Genomic DNA, 24,481 nt, shown 5'->3' on the forward strand with positions numbered 1-24,481 from the left:
AAGGCATCAATCTGTCTTTCTCCTCCCATAAATGCTTTAAACACCTATAGCCACAGATGACTCACAGCCGAGATTTTTCCGCACAGGAAAAATGAGCAGATAAAACCAAGGAGCCCCTCCGGCACTGGTGTCCCGGCTGGTTTTGCTGGTGCTGCCCATGGCCTGCAACTGGTTCTTCCACACACCCAGGGCTGCCTGCCCAGCTGGGCTTGTTGGGAGAGAGGGTGGAGCTCGGGGGAGGGAGGGGAAAGGAGATAATGTGAAACGAAGTCGGGTTGGCAAAGCATTGGTGCTCCTGTCAAGTGAGGAAACTCCGATTGCAGATTGTGCTGGAGATAGCAGCCCCCTGGGCCAGGCAGGGCTTTCTTACGCAATCTGGCAGCCTCCTCAGTAAGGAGAGGTGAATCACCCTGCTGCTCCCCGCTATGCAAGGCATTAATCATGCCGAATTCCTTTGTTATTCTGGGGTCTGGATCAAGTGTAATTCTGTAGGAATTCCATTGTAATCGCGTATTAATTAATCTCCGTTTTATGGCATCAGAACCCTCTCTCTGCATTGGTTTACTTGTACGTCAGTTATTAGCTTTGTTAGTACCTGACTCTCTCTGTGGACTGGTTACCTCTCGCTCTTTCCCTCCCTCCTTCCCTCCTCTTTTCTCCATCTCAGTCTTGGAAATACTCATTTTTTTTCTTGGGCTGGAAATAGGGTTGCTCATGTGTCAAGAACTTTGTGACACTAAAATGCTGGGAGAGGTGGGGATGTTTGATGGGAGGGCTGGTTGCAGGCTCCTTGAGGAGCCAGAAAACCCAGGGTTCAAACGCCAGTTCCACCACTTACACCCGCGTTACTTTCACAAGTTCAATGACCTCAGTTTCCTTTTCTGTGAAATGGACATTACAACGGTCCCTGTTTTCAGGGATTGTTGTGAACGTTAAACAGCAGCCAGTTCTCTCTCTCGTCCTGCCAGCAGCTGCCCAGGGAAGGGGACAAACTCCCTGCCCCGTGATGGCATTGTTCTCTGTCAGCGACGCTGCAGGGCTCTCTCTTCCAGGATGTACGTTGTGGGGGTACATCTTTGCCAGTGTCACTCCCAACTCGAAGATTTGGAGTGTTTGCATAGAAACCGCATGTTACTGGCTCCAGGAAACACCTGCCTGCCTCTCAGCTCTTCCCAGAATATGCCTAAGCAACAATGAGGGTCAGAGGGTGAGAGTCTTGGCTTTTGAGCGGTAAATAATGAATGTGCACCAGCTGCTGGCAGGCTCTGAAACCTTCTGTTTTGAGATGCAGAAGGAGGGAGAGAGAGAAAGTCAAACAACCCCAATATGCATTTATCTGGCCCATCATCTTCAAATAGCTCCTCTTCAGATTTCAAAAAAAGGCAACTCTGTCCTCTCTCCTGGCTGACTTTCTGCATCCTGCCTCAGAACAGGACTGCTGGCCCTGGATTGTGACCTGGTATAAAAAGCAGTATATTTTTATGACCTGGTAACAGTCACATTTCTACGCCATAAAATATTAAAGCAGGCATGACAGTGCCTTTAAGTTCTTTGAGGCAGGTGCTATCAGAATGTGCCCCTTTATTATTTATTTATTTGACTCCTTCTGTATAGTGAAGCTTAAATGCTTCTCAGGCCAAATAATTAAATTCCATTATGGAAAGAGGGGATTGTTGGCAAAGTGTGCTCACTCTGGCTATTAGACCCGTGTGTCCCCAGGGGAACTCCATGGCGGGGAATGAAAAATCTGGCTTATGTTTACATGGAAGATATGCAGTGTGACATATATTGGGCCCACAGGAGTGATGCTACCTAAGAAACTCGACAGGGAGGGGCTGTTAGAGACCCCACTCTTCTGGCCAGCATCTTCTCAGAGCAGGGGTCTGCAAACTGTGGCCCTCAGGCCACACACCGCCTACTTTTATACATCCTACGAGTTGAGCATGGTTTTTCCATTTTTAAATGGTTGGGGGGAAAAAATCAAAAGAATAATATTAATATATTGTGGCATAGGAAAATTATATTAAATTAAAATCTCATTTTCCCATAAAATGTTTTTTATTGGATACAGCCTTACCCATTTGTTTATGCATCATCTGTGGCTGCTTTTCCCCTCTGCAAACTGAGTGGTTGCGACAGAAACCATGTGGCTACAAAGCAGAAACTACTCTCTGGCCATTTATAGGAAAATCTTGCTGGCCCCGTCCTGGAGGGATTTGGACTGGGCTCTGTACAGGATAGCCCTGGGTCTAGAAGTGTTCAGGTTCCTTTACTGCTGTTGGTACAGTGGATATTGACTCTTGATGTTGATGAACTGGATTAGTTCCTGAAATGGACAGATAGGCAGGCTAACAGAAAGGAAGAGGCATGTCCTAAAGCAGTTTTTGGATCTCACAGCCCGCTCCCTGATGCATTTCCCACGGTTGCACACAAGGTGACATGCTTTCTTTCCCTCTCTGTTGTTTCCTTATGCCTTCTACCCTCATCATCCCCGCGGCTTCCATCCAGGTCTGAGCCATGACCCTCTCCCATGGTCTTTGAGAAAAGCTCTTAACTTGTCTGTTTCTGTACTTATCTAATCATACCGTACTTCAGTCTCCAAATAACAAATACAGTGATCTTGTAAAAACCTAAACCAGATCATATAACTTTACCTCTTTGCTTCATGAGAGTAGGCACCTTGACTGTCTTATTCATTTGGGTATTTCCAACATTTCTTGAATAAATGAGTCTGGACATATTTTTATTTCATCTAATTTTTGAGTTCAAGAGTTTTACGTACCGTCGCCTTGGTGCCTTTGATTCTGTGACCTTTCTCTCTGACTCTCTTTGAAGAACTTTCTGGGGCTACTGGAGTAACTTTGCTCAATTCTCAGAGAGGTGGAAATGCCTGGGCCACTCTTAGCCAGCAACTAACTGACCGGCTCCCTTGCCTCAAATTGATACAGTCTGAGGTACGTTACACTTCCGTGTTCCCTCTGGGATCAGAATGAGCCTGCTCTCCACAGGGATTTGTCAGACATCAAGCCTTAGCTTCTGCCTCTTCCCGCTCACTCCTGGGAACGTTTCTTTCCCAAATCAGGGCCTGTTTCTGAGTAGGCCCCCCTACACACTGCATTTCCACATCTTAGAGACATATACACTTAATACAAAGGAAGGGTACAATGGGGATATCAGACACTGTGGCAAAGCCAGAGTTCAGTGGTGGGTGGTATGGGGGGGGGGTAAGACAGGTGGACTTTAAAGGACCTTGCAGCCCGGCTGGCATGGCTCAGTGGTTGAGTGTTGACCTATGAACCAGGAGGTCACAGTTCGATTTCTGGTCAGGGCATACGCCTGGGTTGTGGGCTCAATCTCTCTCATCATTGATGTTTCTATCTCTCTTTTCTTCTTCCTTCCTCTCTGAATTCAATTAAAAAAATATATTTATATATATACCTTGCAAATTGATCCACGTAGGTGACTTACATTTTGATGTGTTAGGCTTGTTCTTAGTAACGGAAAGAAAAGAGGAAGCCAGGAATGCCCTTATTTGGGCAATGGATGTGAAAAAAGAATGCAGGCGTATAGTTGGTTTTATGGCCCAGAGCAGGGGTGGTGGAGGGAAAAGACTGGTTCTGCATTTAGGAAGTTCTACTGCAAGGTCCATTCTGGCAGATGTGCTAGGTTCCCCTGTAGCCATCGCCAACATGCCACCAATCTTTTTCATCCTGTACATGCTGGCAGCTTCTTTAAAATCATCATGCCCCAAATGACATGGTTTTTGTCCTTCACCAGATGGTTCAATTAGTCAAGATTCTGAAAAAGCCAACTGGAACATTCTTTTAGCCTCATCTATTCAAGTCAGCCAACCCTTCAAAGCTGGGTGGGGGTTCGGAGAGAAGCAGATTTACCCAGCCCCAAGGCATCCGGGTTATTACTTTTTGATGGGCTCCTGGAGAGCTGGAGGAGGCTGCCAATGTGTTTTATATATTGGACAATGCCAACACTAGAAGCAAATGGAGAGGCGAGCGTTCCTTCTGTGGGACTGTTTAGAATGAACAGCATGTGTAGGAGCTGGGACAGAAGGACCCGTGCCCTGTTCTCGTGCCACAGCACACCCACCGTCAGTGCAGCCCTACTGATCTGCTTCTCCCGCCTCTGGTGGTACCTGGATGCCCTTACTGGGATGATACATGGCATTAGTTCCACACTTCTTCCCTCACAATTAGCATATTAATGTGGCAGATTGAAAGTGCTGGAAGGATGGATGCTTGAACACACAGGCTGCCTTCTTCCGCACCAACTAGCAGCAGGTTTTTTCAGAATGAACCTCAGCACGTTGACACCAAGTCACAGGATTTAAAATGTAAAGGGCGTCATCTAGTTCAACCTCTTCATTTCACCTGGAGGGAAACTAGGGCTTAAATAGATGGTTCAAGGGGAGCTTGGTGGGCCCATAAACCAGAGACCAATGGAATGAAATGATTTTATTTTGCAATCTCTTATTTTAAAATTTATTTATTGATGTTGAGAGAGAGAAACATCAATTTGTTGTTCCACTTATTTATGCATTCATTGGTTGGCTCTTATATGTGCTTTGTTGATATATATATACTCAAAATGTCCTGCTTTTCCCTCATAACCAGTTATCCATCTTTCATAAAAGTTTTTCCTAAATATTTTCTAAAGCTACATTTTCAGCTTTTGCTGTCTCTTCTGAGTCCCCTATTCTGATCAGAAGCTGTGTCTACTAAGGCTTCCTTTCATTCAAGCTGTATTTAGCTGTATCTTTATATATATGCCATAACCAGGAATCAAACCCACCACCATTGGGTATTAGGAGGATGCTCTAACCAACTGAGCTATGCAGCCAGGGCTTTAGTCTCTTATTTTAAGGTGGTGACTTGGTTGTGGTGAGAAAAATGAGAGGCATTTGTGCTTTCTAGTCAATACAGCTGGTTTCAAATCTATTTTTAAAAAAATTTTTTAAATTAAAAAACTTTATTGTTGAAAGTATTACATGTGTCCCCTTCCCTCCCATTGACCTCTCCCAGCCTGCCCCCGCCCCCAACCCCAGGCCTGCACCACCCTATTGTCAGTGTTCCTGGCTTATGCATATACGCATACAAGTTCATTGATTGATCTCTTCCCACCTGCCCACCCTCCCCTGCCTTCCCTCTGAGGTTTGACCGTCTGTTCAGTGCTTCTGTGTCTTCGGATCTATCTATTTATGTTCATCAGTTTATGTTGTTTATGCCACATATGGGTGATGGGTTCAAATCTTGATTTCACTACTAGGTATAACTTAGGTGAAAAACTCCAACTCCCTGAGTTTCAGTTTTTTTACTCTTAAAACTGGGATAGCAATAGCTTCTTGGCAGGGGACTTAAATTGAACAAATCTGTAGAAAGTGTTTAGCACAGAGTTGGCTCACAACAAAAGCTTCACAAATGTTCTTATTGCCTCTTTCCCCCACAGATACATAGCTGATTAATGGCAAATCTGGTCTCCAGTTCTCATGGCTTCTGTGTGGTATTTCTCCTACCCCCACCTTTGCTCATTCCTTGACTCTTATTTAGTTGGAACAATTTTCTTCTTGTGACTGGGTTGGTGAATAGCTTTGTCTGACTGTAAATTTTAGAAAACTAGCAACCGTAAAATGGGGATTAAAAATTATTGCAAAGCAGGACTCACAGAATGGAATGGTTTATTCTAGATACAACGTATCAAGAATGGTTCATAATGGGGAAATTGATATTGATTGATTAATTATCAAATCCAATCAATAACTATTGATCACCTGCAGTGATTGGGGCACCAGAGGCAATTCTCAGGTGAACAACGCAAACATGGTTCCTGTGTTCACCAAATCACTTAGGGTGAAGTCCAGGTGGATTTGGTGTTTAAGAGGACTAACTTTTACTTTCTTTGAGCTTATGAAAGATACAGCTAAATACAGCTTGAATGAAAGGAAGCCTTAGTAGACACAGCTTCTGATCAGAATAGGGGACTCAGAAGAGATAGCAAAAGCTGAAAATGTAGCTTTAGAAAATATTTAGGAAAAATCTTTTATGAAAGATGGATGACTGGTTATGAGGGAAAAGCAGGACATTTTGAGTATATCCCCAAATATCTTTGGGGTTCATGCAAAGAAGACATAACTGTTCCTATACCTCATTCTTTTAGTGGTTGGATGGAGTTCATGGTAACTTCCATCCGTGGCCACTTAATTTAGCATCAGGCATTGCTCTGGGTGCTCTCAATGCATTATCTTACTTAGACGGCAGCGAACAGGATGGTAGGTTTTCATATCATCCCGTCTTTATAGAAAAGGACACTGGGATGCTAGGAAAGGTGATACAGTGACCCGAGGTCAGGCTCAGGGTTCAGCTTGAGGCCGTCTTTACAGTTGGGGCGTATCTGTCAGGCTCAGCTCTGTGGTTCACAGCCCTAAACACATTAGCAATTACTGAATATCTCTGTGATTGTTTCCTTGTCTGTCAAATGGGCTCTGTCCCTGGGTTGTGCTGAGGGTCAAGTGAGATGACATTTGTGAAAGCCAGATAGGTAGGGACCGGCTGCCTTGGTTTTCTTGGGACTTTCCAACTTTTAGCAGTGGAAGTCCTGATCCTCAGATATTTTTCAGTTCCAGGCCGATGAGGACACTTGGTTTCCTCTATGCAAGTCCCATTCCAACCTGCAAAATATCTGGGCAAAGTGCTAACTGATTTTGGAGAACAGAAAGCAGTTCAAGGAGGCACATGAACTTCAGCTGATGTTTTCAGCCACTGTCAACTCTTGTGGACTGAAAGGCTTCAGGCAAAGTCTCCCTGATAAAGCTTATGAGAAAAGTGGGGGAGTTAGAGCTGAGTTTGGAAACCAGGATGCTTGCCAAGCCAGGATGCTAAAGCTTTGACTGTGTAAGCCTCAGATGCACAGCCTGGGGAGTGATGTTCAGAGCCTGGGGATAAGTTACTGATGACAAGGGCAGGGGGAGGGGATGGAGAGGGGACCAGATGGCAGACTTAGCCACCTTTGGCATCTCCAGATATGTCTTTCCCCCTTTCCCTTTTTATAGAACATAGATCTTGGTGGATTTCAGTCTGACTTTGCCATTGTCTAACTATGATATTGAGCAAGCTATTTCACCTCTGTAGTCCTTAATCACTGCATCAGTAAATTGGGAAAGATTGTAATAATTTATAACCTCCTGTGATGTGGTTAGGATTGAGTAAGAAACTGTGCCTGATGAAGGAAGCACTCAATAATTGTTAGTGCTATTGCTACTATGATTCCCATGCTATTAATTATTATATTAGGGTAGAGTTGACAGATTTTGCAAATATAAATGCAGGATGTCCAGTTAAATCTGAATTTCAGATAAACAATAAATATTTCTCAGGACATACTTATAGTAAAAATTATATGCGGTTTATCTTAAATTCAAATTTAACTGGGCATTTGCATTTTGTGTGGAAATCCCAGATTAGTGTGACCAACCACCCTACTTTTCCTGGGTCTGAGGGATTTCCTGGGACACAGGGCCTTCAGTATAAAATTAGGACAGTCATATGGGCATAATTGGTCCCCATTAAAATAACAATCTGACTGCTTTTAAGGTCACATTTGAAACTCAGATGATGGTTACAGACACTCTTCCCCTAAAAACACACACCCACTTGAATGCGATGTTTTGCATACATTTTCAGGAAATTCTTGGACCTTTTGAAGCCTATTCATGAATCTGTGGTTAAGAATACAGACTCTGAAAAATCACCAGGTTCTAAGGTACTTTCCTTCTTTTTTTTTTTTTTTTTTGGCAAACTTGTGAACATCGTTTGAGGAATCACAGGAAATGGGTGGTGAGGGAGATTGGCCCTCTAAGCACGCCCCAGATGTGTTTTCAGTAGGATACATACGTTGATCAAAAATAAAAATGAGTGTAGCATAAAATGAGGCGGTCTCATTGTTGAAATTCATCTACTTAGTTAAGTCAAGCCTTTCTTCTAAATCCACTTTGAGGTTACAGTGACCTGTTTTTGATGGTTCATACTGATTGATTGACTATCAGAAGTCCTCTAATCTGATATGACAGGAGCAGTTGCAAGTTAATGAAAAAAAAAAAAAAAGGTTAAATCAGGATATCATTAAAAGACACGTTGATCCATTTTATTTTAACTTAAGACACATAAAGTATGTGTTCATTTACTCATCATTTGATGTCTGGCCAAGGTCTCTGTTTCCTGGCCAGGCGTCTGCTATTGGAGTTCCTGGCTTTCCTTTTCCAAACCCATCATCTGTGAATTCTAGTTTTTATTATTTTAAGTTGGATCATTAACTTAAAAGAAACTTGGGAGGTAATTTCGGTGCAGATTCCTTTCAGAGGTTTACTCTTACCTCCCCATCTTTTATAGCGATCTTTTCTCCAAGAATGAATCGGATAGTAATTTCTCTATAAGTGCACGTTCATCAAGTCTCTACAAAGCATTTAACTTAGTTTTGATAGAAACAAACAAGAGCTATATTTTTATACTTATATTTTGTCTGTTTGTTTATGTTGAACTAAGTTATATAATTACAATAGCAGCACCACTGCCACCAACAAAGTTGGGGATAGCAATATTTAGGCATCAGTTATGAGTTGGGGGCATGAGTCTATCTAGTGGACGATCAGGTGGAAGTCATTTAACGTGTGTATTGTCTTTTTTTCCGAAGTCTTTAGAGAAGTCCTCATCGTTCACCCACAGCTCTCTGTGAGTAGATTCTTTGGGACTGACCCGAGGAGAGGTTGAACTTCACATTGGGGTTCCTTCCGTGGAAAGCGGAGGTGATCCCTTGATCGTGGGAATAAGGGAGGAAGGAGCAACTGAACAAGTTTGAGGAAATTACAGGAATCATAGGGAGATGTAGGGCTTCCCCCCACTACAGAATTGGAATTGGGATTTGAGGCCTGAGAAGTCACAGATAACATGGTAAATAAATAAGTGCATTCAAGGAGCTCAGATGTTAATTCAAAAAGAAATTCTCCTCTATCTTTTCGTGGGTGTTTGTATGTTCTGGGAGCACCAGAGAGGTGATTGTACAAGCCGCATTTTCTGTGAGTCATGAGTTCTCGCCACAGTCTGATCTACCTATTAGGCCCCCTTTGCCGTCTCTGTGTGCCGGGGGCTCAGGCTGGCTCAAAGGACTGTGGTGGGAGGAAGGAAGTGGAGGGCTTTGCCTACACAGACCTGAGGGGTGCCTCCATCCTGCCTTCCTATGTGAAACAGTGTCTCTCTCAGTAAAGCTCAACCCTTGTAATGTTTATGGAGCACCTCACAGTTCATAACTGAACCAAATTGCAGTCCTGTCTGTCTACCCCACCCCAAGTCTTAGTCACTCTGGAGCTAGGCCTAATCCTTGCTCTTGGGGTATCAAAAGCCTGGTAAAAATGCAGGCTTTTTTTTTTTTTTTTGATAGAAGCAGTAATGGAGGAAATGTCCATATACCCATAATACTTTAGAATAAATTAATTTTTCAGATTAGCGAAAAGAGAGCAGTGTGTCAAGGGCAGGCTGTCATTCGGGTGTGTTACCTGAAGGATCAGAATGCATGAGGATGTTTATAGAGAGAGCTTCAGCTGACTTTGAGATCCTGGGCATCAAAAAGGCAACGTGAAGCATGGATGGGGTGCTTAACTGGGAGGATGTATCCTAATACACACACACACAAAGAGCATAACAAAGATCTGGGCAAAACCTTGGTCTGCCCAGTTTTGCCTGATGACTCTGGCCCTGACTGGCTCCACTGGCTGACCTTGACTTCTCCCTGTTCACTGGAACAGTTAACAACTGGCCTCATGAAATTCCTTTCTTATGTGCTTTACATGTATTGGCTTCCATTTCCTTTGGCACAGGGAAGGTCTGTTCCCCCTTATTCACCGTGAGGGGCAAATAAGTATTTATATTGGTTTTAGCAGAGGCTGGGATGGCTGTGCGCTGGCGCTCCGTCCTGTGATTTCTTGACTGCATGTTCCATGGGTGAAATCACTGGGCAGATGTTGCTTTATCTGGTTTCATTATCCAGGCTCTGAATTCTCAGGAGGCCTGGGCTGTTTTCCATTAGTAATAATAATTATTATTTTAATAGTTAAACCTTATTTGAGTTCTTACTATGAACAGATGTTGAACTAGACACTTGCTATGCATTAGCTCATTGAATCTTTCCAATGAAACAGTGCGATAGCTACTATTATTTTGAGGCTGCCTGAGTTTTTTTTTTTTTTAAAGCTGGTAAAAGGCAGAGCCAAGATTTGAACTTGGTCTGATTTTGAAGCTGGAGTTCGTAAGGACCGCGTGGAAATACTGCCTCCTGAGTAATCAGAAAAGGCTATACTTCCCCCCTTAGCTCTACAGACCACAGAAAGTGTCTGGTTACCCCATTCTGCAGCCTTGCCTGAGCTGAACTCTATTGTCAGCTAAGAAGCCACCCACTGGGCTTCTTCCAGTATGTGAGGAATGTGGAGATGGCTGCTCCATCTGGGATCACAGTGTCCAGGTCAGCGCGACAGAGAGAAATTTCCAAACATTTTGGGACTAATGACATTATAAAACCCAGGCCCCTGTAGGCCAAGGGCACAGCAACACAAGTGGCCATCTGACAAAACCCATCTAGGCGTATAAAAATATATAGAACAAAACCGAGGGGGAAATAATTTTTCTGGAGGGTGATGTGGGGTAATTTTGTGACTTCCTGGAACACTTGAAAATTGTAGTAATTTTCAATTATTATGCTTAAGAAACAGTGTTCTTCTCTTTCCTTTAAAAACACACTCAACCCAGTTCCCATTTCACTGGTGGGCTAGAATTTAACCTTGCTAAGTCCTGGGGACCATGTCTCCCCCATCCTCCAACGGCTTAGGGAGGTCTACAACAGAGTCAGGGGCTTGGGGAAGGCCCAGGTCACCACCACCAGGGGTGCCTTGGTTGCTGAGAGTCCCATGAAACCAGTCCACATGGTGTCATTCCTGCCCTGCTGCTTTAGTGCCACAACTGGAGCAAGAATGTTATTGTCAGAGCAGAGAACTGCACACAGCCATTCCTCGCCCAAGTCTTGCTATTTCTCCAGAACACTATCAGTCAGCCACCTTCATTCTCTGCCGCTCTTTGAAAGCATGCCCTGTCTTCTCCTTCAGCTTCTGGAAATTCTAATCTTGAGAGAATTTATTTCTCATCTTGCTTCTATCAGAGGAATCTGCTCTTGTCTCCAACCCTATTCTCCTATCCTTCCAGGCATCCTGGCATATTATTCTCAGTAGGTTTAGACCAAGAATTGCAAACTCAAATGAATACAGACGCTGGGTAGTAATAGAAGTGAGTGGAGCAGCTTGGCAGGGGCATGGCACGTGGGCTGCTACTCAGTTCTGGCTTGTTGCCCTGCATTGCTGGGTCTTCTGATTTTCCAAGAAAATCTAGAAATCCAGGTTATTGTGAGCAGCCTCCTATGTGTCAGCTGTTGTCTCGAGCATTTAAGATTACTCTGAATATGCCAAAGAAAAATGACAAAAGGGAAATGTCTGTCGGCCACCAGGTGGTCTTCATCCGTGCAGGCTTCTGAGAGCCAACACCAGGGAAGACAGCGTTCCTCAGTTAGAAACCTTCCCACCGGCTGGGAAGCACAGGGCTTGGTGGAAAAGAGGAAAAGACAGGAAGGAAAACACATAAGCGAATTTCTGAAACAATTGTCTTACTACAAAACATGCTGCTTTGCCTCACAATGTCTGCTTTCCTGAAAAGGAAGCTTCTTTAGGTCTTAGGGCAGGGGTCCTCAAACTTTTTAAACAGGGGCCCAGTTCACTGTCCCTCAGACCGTTGGAGGGCCGGACTATAGTTTAAAAAAAAAAACTATGAACAAATTCCTATGCACACTGCACAGATCTTATTTTGAAGTAAAAAAACAAAACGGGAACAAATACAATATTTGTATTTGCATGTGGCCCGGGGGCCGTAGTTTGAGGACCCCTGGCTTAGGGTTTGCTCTCCTGAAATCAGCTGCTTGGGGGCAAATAAGTTAAATTATTTTGGGTTCAACCTACAGTGCTCACATAAGTCTTGGTCTTGATGATTTTGAATTGTGACCATAGAAAGTGTTAGAACCGTTGGGTGCTAAAGTCCACATTATGTGTTGCTTTGTTGAAATCAAGGTTTAGTGGAGTTAATTGGGTTTGTTCCTAGCTTTTGATGCAAATTTTGCGCATTCTATAGTTTAGGGGGATTCCTGACTCTGGAGAGACATGTCACTGGGATGTGCCAGTGATTCAGAGGATGAGAAGAGTGGAAGAGTATAGGCAGTCAGTTCCGGCTTCTCCCACTGCTATTAATGAATGTATATTTATGGAGCCACTGGCAGTCCCGATTAATTTGGCTGAAGGTGGAAAATACCCAATTCAAACCAGTTTATGTAGAGAAGGGATCTCTATGGAAGAGTGAAAAAATTGTCTCTCCCCAGTGGTATGCTTTGGAAATACTCCTAGCTTCCCACATCACCAAATATTTCTAATTTATATTTCCCTTTTTAATGATCAACACTTTTTATATTATCACATTTCATTCTTCTAATAATCCTATAAGGAAAATACTATTCTTTTTAAAATCTCCATTTCACCCATGAGGAAAATGGGCTCAGAAAGTTTAAGTTAATCAAGGTCATATGTAGGTAAGGGATAGAGCTGGAATTTGAACACAGGTTTTGCCCGACTCTAAATTCTGTTCTATTCTGCTTTCCTATCATTTGATATACCAACTGAAAAGAGTAAGTTCACTCACTTCTGAATTCCTGTTTCTGTGTGGGAGGGCGAGGCAAACCACTCCTGACTGGAAAGAAACCAGAGAACCTCTTACCTTATATAATTCATTTTTTCCCTTGCAAAGAGCTGTTCTGCAGAGTCTCAATACCAAGGCTTCCCTAACAAATGCAAATGAGTGTGCAACACAAGACCATTCTTCAGTTAGATCAGAGTCTTTGATAAATGCTCTGGCTTCAAACATTGATGATGGTGACCCACATGTGGTTCATGTCTAACGCGGTTGCTGATGTTGGGATGACATTGACTGTCAAGCCCTCTTTCTCAGGCATGGGCAGACAGTGTGGGATGTCACTGAGGAATTAGGTAGTTTTTACTCAGTTCTGGGCACTGTTCTAAGCACTTTGCAAATATTATCTGATCGAATTTTCCCAAGAACCTCTTGAGGTAGATCATTGCCTGTGCCTTCATTCTGAATCCAAAATACACAGGCACTTACAGAGTGTTTACTCTGTGTGGACACTGGCCTAAGTGCTTCAAACACACTGGGTTCCCTTATTTAATCCTCATACACAACCCCATGAGGTAGAAACCGTTCTTATAATCTGTTTTACAGGTAAGGAGACTGAACTATGAGGAGAGGAAATTTGCTCAAGGTCACAGAATTGGTAATTGATGGCTTTGGAATTTGAACTCAAGCAGACTGGCCTCAGAAAGCAGTGTATCTGCTAACTGCCCTGGGCAGTCACTTCCCATTCCCCTATTGCTTAAAACTAGTTAATTTTTTTTTTTTTTGGCAGATGAAACTCTAAGAAAATAAATACAGTAGTTTTGTGTCTAATCTGAATGTTATTGATCCTCAGCTTAAACTCATTAACTGAATTTTCCAGAATATTTAGCTTAGCTAATTAGAAAAGTAGGAAGCAAGGAGGCTGATGATCTTGGACTTAGACATGAATGAGCCATTTATTGGCTGTATGACCTGGGACAAGTTACTTTACTTCTCTGAACCTCAGTTAATTCTTCAATAAAATGGGAGTAACAATATGCCTTCCTTATGGGGTATAATGAAGATTCAGTGAGATAACTGCATAAAGACCTCAGGGAGTGCCTGGAATGAGGAAAGACTCCAGTAAGTGGTAGATATTTTTATTATTATAGACACATATTTTGCCATCACAGACATTGTGTTAGTATACTAGTAGGTACCCTATTAAGCATTCCCTATGAACACCATTTTAAAAAATCTCCATTTTGTAATTAATCACCTGAGTGTGTTATCTGATGAATGTTAGTCTCTTTCATTGAACTAGACTGTGATCTCCAGCAGCCTGTGAATGCCATGTACGTGTTTATGTTGTCCAGCTTTGATGCATGGCCTTATTTGGGACCTGGGAATGCAGAAGAAATATCTTGTGTCCATTGACTTGAACAGAGTTTGGACATTTTAGAATATAAAACATTTAAAGGATAACTCTCAATATAGGGACATTAATTTACAAAACCTCATCGAAGATTATTTCTGTGCCACGTGGGGCCAGAGTCACCTGTTGGGCAGTTTTCTGTTCCAAGTTTAGTTCAAGACGGATTCTATGTAGGTTTGGGGTTAGGCCAGTGTCCCCTGGAGCACATCTTCTATCTATTTGCATGTGACCTTTCTCTTTGTCTGGGGGTGCTCCACTGTAGCACCCCACCTACAATATTCTCCCCCAAAGTGGCCTATCCTCCGTTCCACTAAAAAATTATCTGTGTTTGAAGAAAAAACATTTAAATGTTGGTGGTGGTTCTCAGAGGGTATAAAGTGCTTAGCATAGAGCTTGACACAGTGTTTTTTATGAAAGAGAAAGCACAAAGAAAGAAGAAACTTGAAGAGAAAGCTAGACTTTTACATGAAACTAAAAAGCTATCTTCTCCCACTCTTGCCCTCATAAACATTAGACTTCTTTTTAAGGTGACATTTTTAGCCCCGTCTGAAATGTATTGATTTGTATCCTGTGAGTCATTGTCTGTTTCTTCTTTCTATGTTAAAAAAACACATTAAATATCAATGTGATTATATAAATATATGTGTGTGGGTGGGTGGGAGAGTGAAGGGAATTTTCTTTTCAATTCTAAGAAGGGAAGTAGCCTTCTCCTAGGTTCCCACATCATCAATCAACTCATCACATCCTCAGTCTACTTCATTTTCTCCCTTGAAACAAAACCGAATAAATCACTTCTGGTTTTAAAGCTTGAGAAAAAACGTTTCAGAAACTTCTAGAGATGGTTCATTGTTTGGGGGACAGTAGATGTTTTGTAGTTCTAAATCTGGATTGAAGAAAGTCCAGCTGCTATTTCTGTTTAGGGCAGTAGAGGGCAGGCGTCTCCACTCCTGCCTACCCAAGATCACCCCAGCAACATTATGTTTATGCAAACAGCCTTTGACATAATAGCTTTGAAACAGCCGAAAATTGAATTGTGCCTTGAGGCCAAACATCTAGACCACCACCTTTGTTATATTCATCTGCCACAGTAAATTGGGTTCACCATTGGCCCTGGGAGCCGCTTTTTCCTAGATTCTGGCCTCACAATAACTTCGCGCAGGAGGAAGACAAATGTGACTTCCTCACACAAAACGTTGGCAGGGTTTCATTTCCCAAACCCTTATCTGGGGGCTGGAGATTGCAGTGTGGATTTCTCCAGCCATCTGAAGAAAATAACATAAAAGGAAAGCTGGAAACCTACACCAGATCCATCTAATTCTGGGATCTCTGTGTGTTTCCACAGCCTTTTTGCTTCTCCACTTAATCTAATTAGGACTTCGCCTCCCGAAATAAATACCTAATAAAGAATGAACCTATTAAAAGACTAAATTTACTACACAACCGTTTGTGCAAACCCTCTGCATGTTTCCTTGAAGAGGTAATGCCGATGAAATGGAACGTTGTTTGGATAATGGTCTCCCGCTGTAAGACGGATTAAGGAAAACAAACGTCGAGGGGGGGAAAGCGGGGTCGCTTTATTGAATTCCATCGATGATAATGCCGTCACCTGAAATAGCTGCCTGGAAAGAGTGTAAATGGAAGGGAGGCAGCAGCATCCAGAGCCAATTTGCAACTGGGGAACAGTTCATTTTCTTGGAAGTAATTTTATTCTGTTTTGGGTTCACTGCCCTGGTTTGGGGGGTTGACATAAGTTATATTTTTAAAAGAAATCAGTTTGTGGGCATCGTGGATGCTTTTCATGGGAGGGCGTTTAGGCATTGGTTACTGGTTTCCTTCATTGATCAATAAATATTACAGGAGGGCCTACTCTGTGCTAGGCACTGTTTGGGCACAGAGGATATGATAAGCAAAACAGGTGTGTCATCACTCTCGTGAAACTTACAGTCTAGTGAAGGATGTAAAAGTCATTCATCAGCAAATATTTATTAAACAGCCATTTTGGGTCAGGCCCATATTTACAAACAAAATACAAAATTGCAACCTCGCTGACTTATATGAAGGCAAGGTAGTGAGGTTACTAGACTGGGACATATGCCGTTCCTCTGAAGAACAGTTTTAAGACAAATCAGTGTAATATGACTGCCAGGTCAGATGGTGATTGGCCCATTAGAGAGCTTATTAGCATGCTTGTGAGTTCACTTAATCAGTTCAAACCCAGTCACCAAGCTTTTCTGGGGCTGTTTTCTTTTCTTGATAGCATGCTGTAGTGTTTTGTGTCCAATTTGCCTAATAGGATGGATGTTTGAGTAAAATGAGAGACTGTGTATAAAAGTGCTTTGTAGTTGTTGAAAAAATAGGGATTATTATTACGGGCTGGGGCTTTCCTAGGGCCTACCGACAAGGGCCTTATAGATTTCTTGGGCAGATCAGAGGAATATAGGTTGATTGACAGTGAGCAACTCAAACAGCTTATGGATACGTGATCATGTATATGGCACAAATGACATAATATATTGGACGAGGAAGGAGAGAAGGTAGGTTTTGAGGAATGGTTTGAAAGAGAAGAGCAGGAGTCCCAGGCTAGTCTATATTTGGGGATTGCGGGGATGCTGGTGAACACACTGGCAGGTGGAGCCTATTGAGGTAGGGAAGATTGACCAAGTGGATGCAGCTCAAGTTCAAGGTGGACTGGTTTGTTAGGTTGACATCTGACCTTGGGTTGGGCGGTACTTCAGTGGCCTTTTGTAAGTTGTAAGTGGCCTCTGCTTGTTGGTGCCCACCCTTCTCCTCCTCAGTACCCTCTCCTCAGGTCTCACACCTGGCTGCTCCGTGCTCCGCACCACTCCCCCAGGCCTCCCTGCTCCTCTGGGCCCCCGCCTTCCAAAGTCATGGCTGGCTAAAACACCGATGGGAGAGCATCCACGTTTTATTCCATTTTCCTGAAAAGACAATGCTTAAAACCAGGGCTTCGTAAACTGGCGTAATGCCTGGTCCCTTCTCAAGAAAAAATATTCTCTCAGCTCCAGAGAAGACACGCCCATTTGGAGAACACTGACTTATACCTCCAATTGCAAACTGTCACTGCTAAAGAGCAGTTTGGCTGCGAAAACGATTTTTTTCCTTTTAAAATTATCATTGAAATGAAAGCACACAATTAAAAACTGTTTTTGGAACTCATAGGCCCTTGAGAAAACAAGCCTCTCATTGCCCATTAAATTAGGCACCCAGGGGACTCCCTATCCCCCTAGGCCAGTGGTCGGCAAACTCATTAGTCAACAGAGCCAAATATCAACAGTATAATGATTGAAATTTCTTTTGAGAGCCCAATTTTTTAAACTTAAACTATATAGGTAGGTACATTGTTATTAACTTAATTAGGGTACGCCTAAGGCTTAGGAAGAGCCACACTCAAGGGGACAAAGAGCTGCAGTTTGCGGACAACGGCCCTAGTGTCTCAGTTCCCCATTCACTCTCCCCATTTTTTCATTATGTTTCTTCAGACGGGCCAGTGGCATTTCTTTGATGATTAATGATGCTGGGGTCTCTCACTAGTCCCCTTACTCTCTCCGTGTGCTGACCCAGGAAGGGCCAGTTCCCCAAACTCATATTCACGGGCGCTGTTGTATTCAGCGCCAGTTCCATAGGGCGGTCTCCACATTGCTGAGCGAGAACTCGCCCTGTCTAGAAGGCTCCTGTGAAATCTCAGGGTCAGCTTCATTGTTAACAACTTCTCCAGCCTCATGGAGAAATCCGGCTGGAAGAAGCAGTCATTGGGTAATTTTGCTTAGATTTGGGGCATGGATTCTGTAAGCTCAAGAGAGCATCTTCATCTCTGAGTGACTCTGGGCATGCCAAATCACCCTTGCTCATTCATGCCTTTGGCATGCCCACATCTTGGGCAGCAGGAAAGGAAAAAGAGATAGAAAAAGGTAAAGGGAAAAGTATCAGAAACAAAGGAAGATTTGAGGGATAAAATGTGGTAGAAAAGAGAGAAAAGAAAGACGGTTTCATCTGTTGCCATCAAAGAAGACATTGAGCAGTGGCATTAATATATTGAGTGTCCGCTGTACGCCGGCTGATTTACAGTGCACCCTGCTATAAACCAGGGAGGAATCTCCACCCACAGAATCAGCTACATAACAAATCAACGGAAACCCAGCTCTAAGCCCCGCATCATGATAGCTGGGGGAAACCCAACTTCAGTCGTTATGGGGATGCCTTTAAACCTTTCCCACTGCTCCGCCACCCCACCCAGAGATTTGCCAAGGTGCTAGGCTTTTCTTTTCTTTCTTTTTAAATTGTCTTTATTGTTAAAAGTATTACAAATATCCCCCCGCCCCTTTTCTCCCATAAGCCTATGGTTAGCTCTCACTGTTTCCACAGGCCGTTTTGTGCTGGCTTTTGGGGTTCAGACTCTTTAATGAGCCCAGGAGCTCCTGTGTCCTGGGTAGAGACCCTTTAGCCCACCAAATGGCCATCCCTAGGAGCTTAACTGTTGGTGCTGTCTGAACTTCACCTCTCTCTGATTACAGAACCTTTCTTCTTTTCTCTCCACATCCTTATTATCTTCAAAAGCACACCTCTGCCTTCACCTTTGGGTGTATTGCCACAATACCTTCAAAGTGTGGAGGCTTTTATAAAAGATGGAGAGAATCATTGTCCTTGTAGCTCTGCTTTCTCCCCTGCAGAACTCCCTATGGCAAGGCATTAGTAAGGGGCCGAATACGTGTTTGGAAAGGGGGAGGAGGGAAAAGTAAAGCAGAATTCTAATCAATATTACAAAAAGATTTCCTGTCTGGTGATAATACTCAAATTATGCAGGTAAAAACCTGGCTTCAGGACCCCTTTAGAATGTGATGAGAGAGTTTGAATATTTGTCTAATTTTTTGCAGCTCTTTAAAAAATATCTTTTGAATGGGTAGTACTTGCCCATGGTTCAGAATTCAAAAAAATCCAAAAATATATACAGTATTGTGAAAAGTTACCCACCCTTATTTCCCAACCACTCAGCTCTTTCCAGAGGGGATCACTGTTGCCTGTTTGTTGTGTTTTCTGCTAGAAATATTCTGTGCATGTATAATTAGATATGAATACAATATGTTATTCTGTACCTTTTTGCTTAATATATTATATATGTTTGATTTTATTGATGTAATTATACAAAGATAACTCTTTAATTTTAGTAGTTTCATACTATATTCTATATTTTATGAAGAAACAAAAGGAAGATTTGAAGAATAAAACATGGTAGAAAAGCAAGGTATTATTTACTATAATTCCTTTTACCAGCCCTCTGTTGATGGACATTTAGGATGTTTTAGTTTTTTGCTAATATAAACATGGGTGCAGTAACAACCTTGGTTATTGTACAGAGGTAAATTTTAGGGTGAATCATTTTCACTAGAACTTTAATTGAAGGATATGTGCATTTTAAACTTTGATAAATATTTCCAAATTGACTTCCTCAGAGGTTAAATCCATTTATATTCCCTCCAAATAAGGTATTAAACGTGTCTGTTTTCCCTTCTTAAATACAAGCTGCTATACTTTTTCTTAATCTTTGTCAATCTGATAGGTGAAAAATGGAATCTCAGTATAGTTCTTACTATGAGGAAGTTGAGTAAATTTAATGTGCTTATAAGTAACTTTAGTTAATTTTCTATGACATTTCTATGCCCTTGCCTATCTTTCCTTTAGTAGTTGGACTTTTCTTACTGATTTCTAAGAACTCTTTTCTTATTGATTTCTAAGGATTTTTTTTTTAATATATTTTATTGATTTTTTACAGAGAGGAAGGGAGAGAGATAGAGAGAGTTAGAAACATCGATGAGAGAGAAACATCGATCAGCTGCCTCCTGCACATCTCCTATTGGGGATGTGCCCGCAACCCAGGTACATGCCCTTGACCGGAATCGAACCTGTGACCTTTCAGTCCACAGGCCGACGCTCTATCCACTGAGCCAAACCGGTATCGGCAAGGATTTATATTAATGAAATATAGCCGTTGGTCTATGATATGCACTGCAACCTAGTTTTTCTTCAGTTTATTTATCTTGCACTTCCTTTGCTGGTATTTTCTTTAATGTAGATTTTGTGGAGTAAAACATCTATACTTCATTTTGGCATTTGAATCTTGTGCTACACACAGAAATACTTTCTCCATTGTAGGATCATAACATTTCTCCCAGGGTCTTCTTCTAGAACCTTTAAGGTTTTATATATTGCACTTTAATTTTTGGTTCATCTGGAATGCCTTTTGGTGTAGTGAGTGATTTAGGAATCACACATCATTTATGTTTCCCAAAGATTGTTCCATTTTCCTAGTACTATTTTACTAATTTTATAGTTCTTAAAAAAAAATAAATAAGAATTCTTTGGAATATATGCTGTTTTTGAATTCGGCTTCCAGAATCTGAATAGGAAGTGTTGGCAGGTGGCTTGAGTATCCCAGGTTCACAAGTAATGAATGACTGCCATTGAGAAGTTAGGAAGTGAGTCCCAGAGGCAGCATTGGGGGAGGAGTCTGTCTTCATTTTGTAACCTCTTTCATGAACATTTACCTTCCTGAGAAGAAAAGATTTATTTTAGACTTAACACTCTTGATGTCCAACCTTGGCAGCAAATGAAAACCTAGTTAGAATGGATAGAAAGTAAGGTATAATGAGCCCATGTTAACTGTATACTTTGCTATCATGTAGAAAGGCCATTTGGCTAATAATGGCTTTCCCCTCCCCCCTATAAATTATTTCCCAATATTTCTAAGGACATTTCCCCCCACAAAAATATCTCAGAGAGGTGATTTTTATCTCTAAAGGCACTCATTCTGAACTGTTTCCTTTTTGTTTTCCCCCACAGAGTGATTTACTGTACTGGCTGCATTTTTCCATAGTCAACTCTGTTATACTGAAATTCTTTGTCCTATGTCACAGTCACAAATCATTTATCTTGGTTATTTTGGGGTAAAGATACTTTCCAATAAGATGTAGTAATTCTGTCGCATATTTCTCCCCCGACTGTCCTTGTCTCTCTCTGGGCCTACGTCTCCACGAGACTCTGGGGTCATCAATCAGTTTCTGACCGATCAGTTCATGAAGCAAAGCTTATCCAGTGTTTTTGATTGGGCTCGCCAGGCTTTTGGCATCGTGTGGACACAATAAAAGTACCTCTCCACAGATATACTCAGTCTTCAGTGAGAATGCATGGATCATAAAATCTTTACATGGAAATATGTGTGACAAGGGTCCTACCTGAGATAAATATTTACTAGGAATTCTCATTTGGGAAGGAGTATATTCTCTAGGTCGGCGGGTCTAAAAATCAGTGGGTATAAAAAGCCCCTCGGGAGCTTCTTCACCAGGCAGGTGCCTGGACTCCACCCCTAGAGTCCATCCCTCAGGCGATTCTGATATAAGTGGCCCACAAACAACACTTGGAGGTTCTTACTAAAATACATTTATTGGACAGTGTTGGTTTTCAGCAAAGTAGGTGGGAGACCAGGTTTGACTTCTGACTTCCTCCTTCATGTACTCTTAACACTTTTCTCCTCTTGGTCTGCACTCTCCCACCTCACCCCCACGCCAGTATCACCCCCACCACAAGGTCCCCACTTGGCAGTTTGTCTTTGGGTTTCTGCTGCTTGGCACAGCCCTCCTCCTTATGAAAATAGGTTACCTTGTTTTCTGTCACCCGAGAATCCTGATAAGAAACAGAATGGCTAATTCTAGTAACCTCATAATTTCATTTTTAGAATCTCAACATGTGTTAATTCAGTTAATATTTGTCCAATACCTGCTCTTTGCAAGGTGTTGGGGATAAGAAGATGAAGATACAACCTCTACCTTCAAGGAAGTCATGGCCTAGAGCAGGAGTTGGCAAATTTTTTTCTTGTATATGACCAAATAGTAAATATTTTAGGTTTTGTGTGCCATATGGCCTCTGTTACTACTACTAAACTCTGCCATTGTAGTGTTAAAGCAGCCATAGACAATCTGCAAACAAATGAGTGTGGCTGTGTGCCAATATAATTTTATTTATAAAAATAGGTGGTGGATCCCTAGAGAGAAGGGCAAATAGTTACATACCTTGTGAAAATGCTCCAGTAAAGGCTAGGGTTAGACTTACAATTGTGCTTTATCTCAAGAGCTAGCTCTGGTCAGTTGGTAGTGAGTGCCTGGAGCACTCCATTCATTCATTTATTCATTCACTCAAATATTTATTATTTAGTGCCCCCCTATGTGCCAGGTTTAGTGGAGCAAATTACTGTTATTCATTAACTTTGTTGTCCCTGGGTAGGGAGTTGCATCATTAGGGCTGTGTGTTTGCTAACGATGAGCTATGCATTAAGGATACACAAATGAATAAGGAATATTCCACAGGTTAAGCCCATATATTCAAGATACTCACAGTTTTGCAATAACCTAGTAAAGGAGGTACTATGATGCCCCTTTTGTAGATGTTAAAGAATACACTAAAGATCGCTCAGCTAGTGAGCTAACAGCATTTTAGCCCATGTCTCCCGCTCATAAATCCCAGATCTTTCTACTGTACCCAAACTGCTCTTAATAATAATGATTTGTAGTACAGAGTTCATGGCTTGAACTGCAATGCAATGACCAGATATCAATGACCTTTAAAAAGTGACTTGCCAAAATTCCAGTCCCTTTCCTTCTGATATGCCCACCCGAGGTCTAGGAGCATTGGAGCAAATCATGACAGTCTTGTTCTCAGGGGATGTGAGAAACAGGGTTGTCGAGCTTTTGCCATTTGTGAGGGAGGGAGGGAGTGTGTGTGTGTGTGTGTGTGTGTGTGTGTGTATGTGTGTGTAACCCTATTGAAGCCTGGACCCACATAGTCCAGTCTCAGAGCTATGTTGCAATGATAAAACTTAGTTAAAAAACCACACAAACCAAAAATGTCAATCCCAAACAACTCAAGCTTTTTATTTAAATTGCTCAAACATTAAGAACCAGATATATATGTTTCAAAACCTCTCTTAAAAATACCCCTTTTATCTAACCATCTAATTCTCTCAGACCTGTGGTTTATCCTTTTCTACAATTTTATAAAATTCTCAGAAAAGCTCCACCTCCAATTGCAGCTTTTGTGCCCTTTGTCCATCTACACTTCTCCACTTCTATAATGAAATTTAAAGAACTAGTCTGATGATAGCAGAACCTACCTCAAAAATCTGGGGAGTGGAATAACCAAATGAGCAAAGCCAGAATCTTTTGGGACCAGGGAGGATAGAAAAGCTTGGAAATACTAGACATATAGATATACATCTATATATCTCTATCTCTCTATCTCTATCTCTGTCTCTATCTCTATATCATCTATCTCTTTCTATATATTCTCTAAATATCTATATCTTCCCTGATCTCGGCTTCTGTCCCTGTCCCTATCTCTATCTCTGCCTCTATCTCTGTGTCTGTCTCTATCTCTGTGTCTATATCTCTATCTCTTTATCTCTATCCCTGTCTCTCTGTCTCTGTCTCTTCTCTATCTCTGTCTGTACTGAGGAGGACACAGCTGAGAATGAAAGGAAAACAGAACTAGAGCCCGGATGGTATCATACTAAAAAATTACTTCTGAATTTCTCCCTGTGTAAGCCAGTAAAATTACTTATTGTTTCATCCATCTTGAATCAGATGTGTGTTACTTGCAGCTGAAAAGATTCTAACTACTCCAAAGTATAATCAAAGTCAGGTCTGGCATTTCACCTTGCTTTCCTACCCATGTTTCTCCACCTCTTTCCCTCCTGGAAACTCCCCTGTGGTTGTCTCCTTCTTCCTCCCTCTGCAGTCTCTTCATTTCTGAATTTGTTTTCTTCCTATTTTTAGAAGCTGCCTTCATCTGAGAAAAAAATGTGATACGCAGATTCAATGAGCATTTTTATGACTTGGCGTGAAACGTCTCTTCTCACATATTTCAATGTGGCTGGCTTATTTTTGCCAGGCGGGTCTACAGGAAGCCTCCTTGAGCACCCTAGGTAAAGTCCTCAAGCCAGTCTATTCCATTCATTTTTTTGTCTTCATTGTCCTCATCATTAACCAAATTCAGCACTAATTAGTTTACACTCTCTTGTCCGTCTCTCTGCCCATCCTCCCCTACACACTAGTCTGAGTTCAAAGAGACCTGTCCTTGTTTATCCTATCTGTGGAACATAGTGTGTACTCAATAAGTATGTGTTGGAAAATGAATGATACAAATTTAATGTGTTAAACTTCTTGGGGCTGCTTGCTGTTTTATAGGTCTTCCTAACAGTGAAATATTAGACACTAGTATCAGGACTGTT

The sequence above is a fragment of the Myotis nattereri genome (assembly GCF_964212035.1).
Source record: "Myotis nattereri genome assembly, chromosome: 5".
NCBI lineage: Eukaryota > Metazoa > Chordata > Mammalia > Chiroptera > Vespertilionidae > Myotis > Myotis nattereri.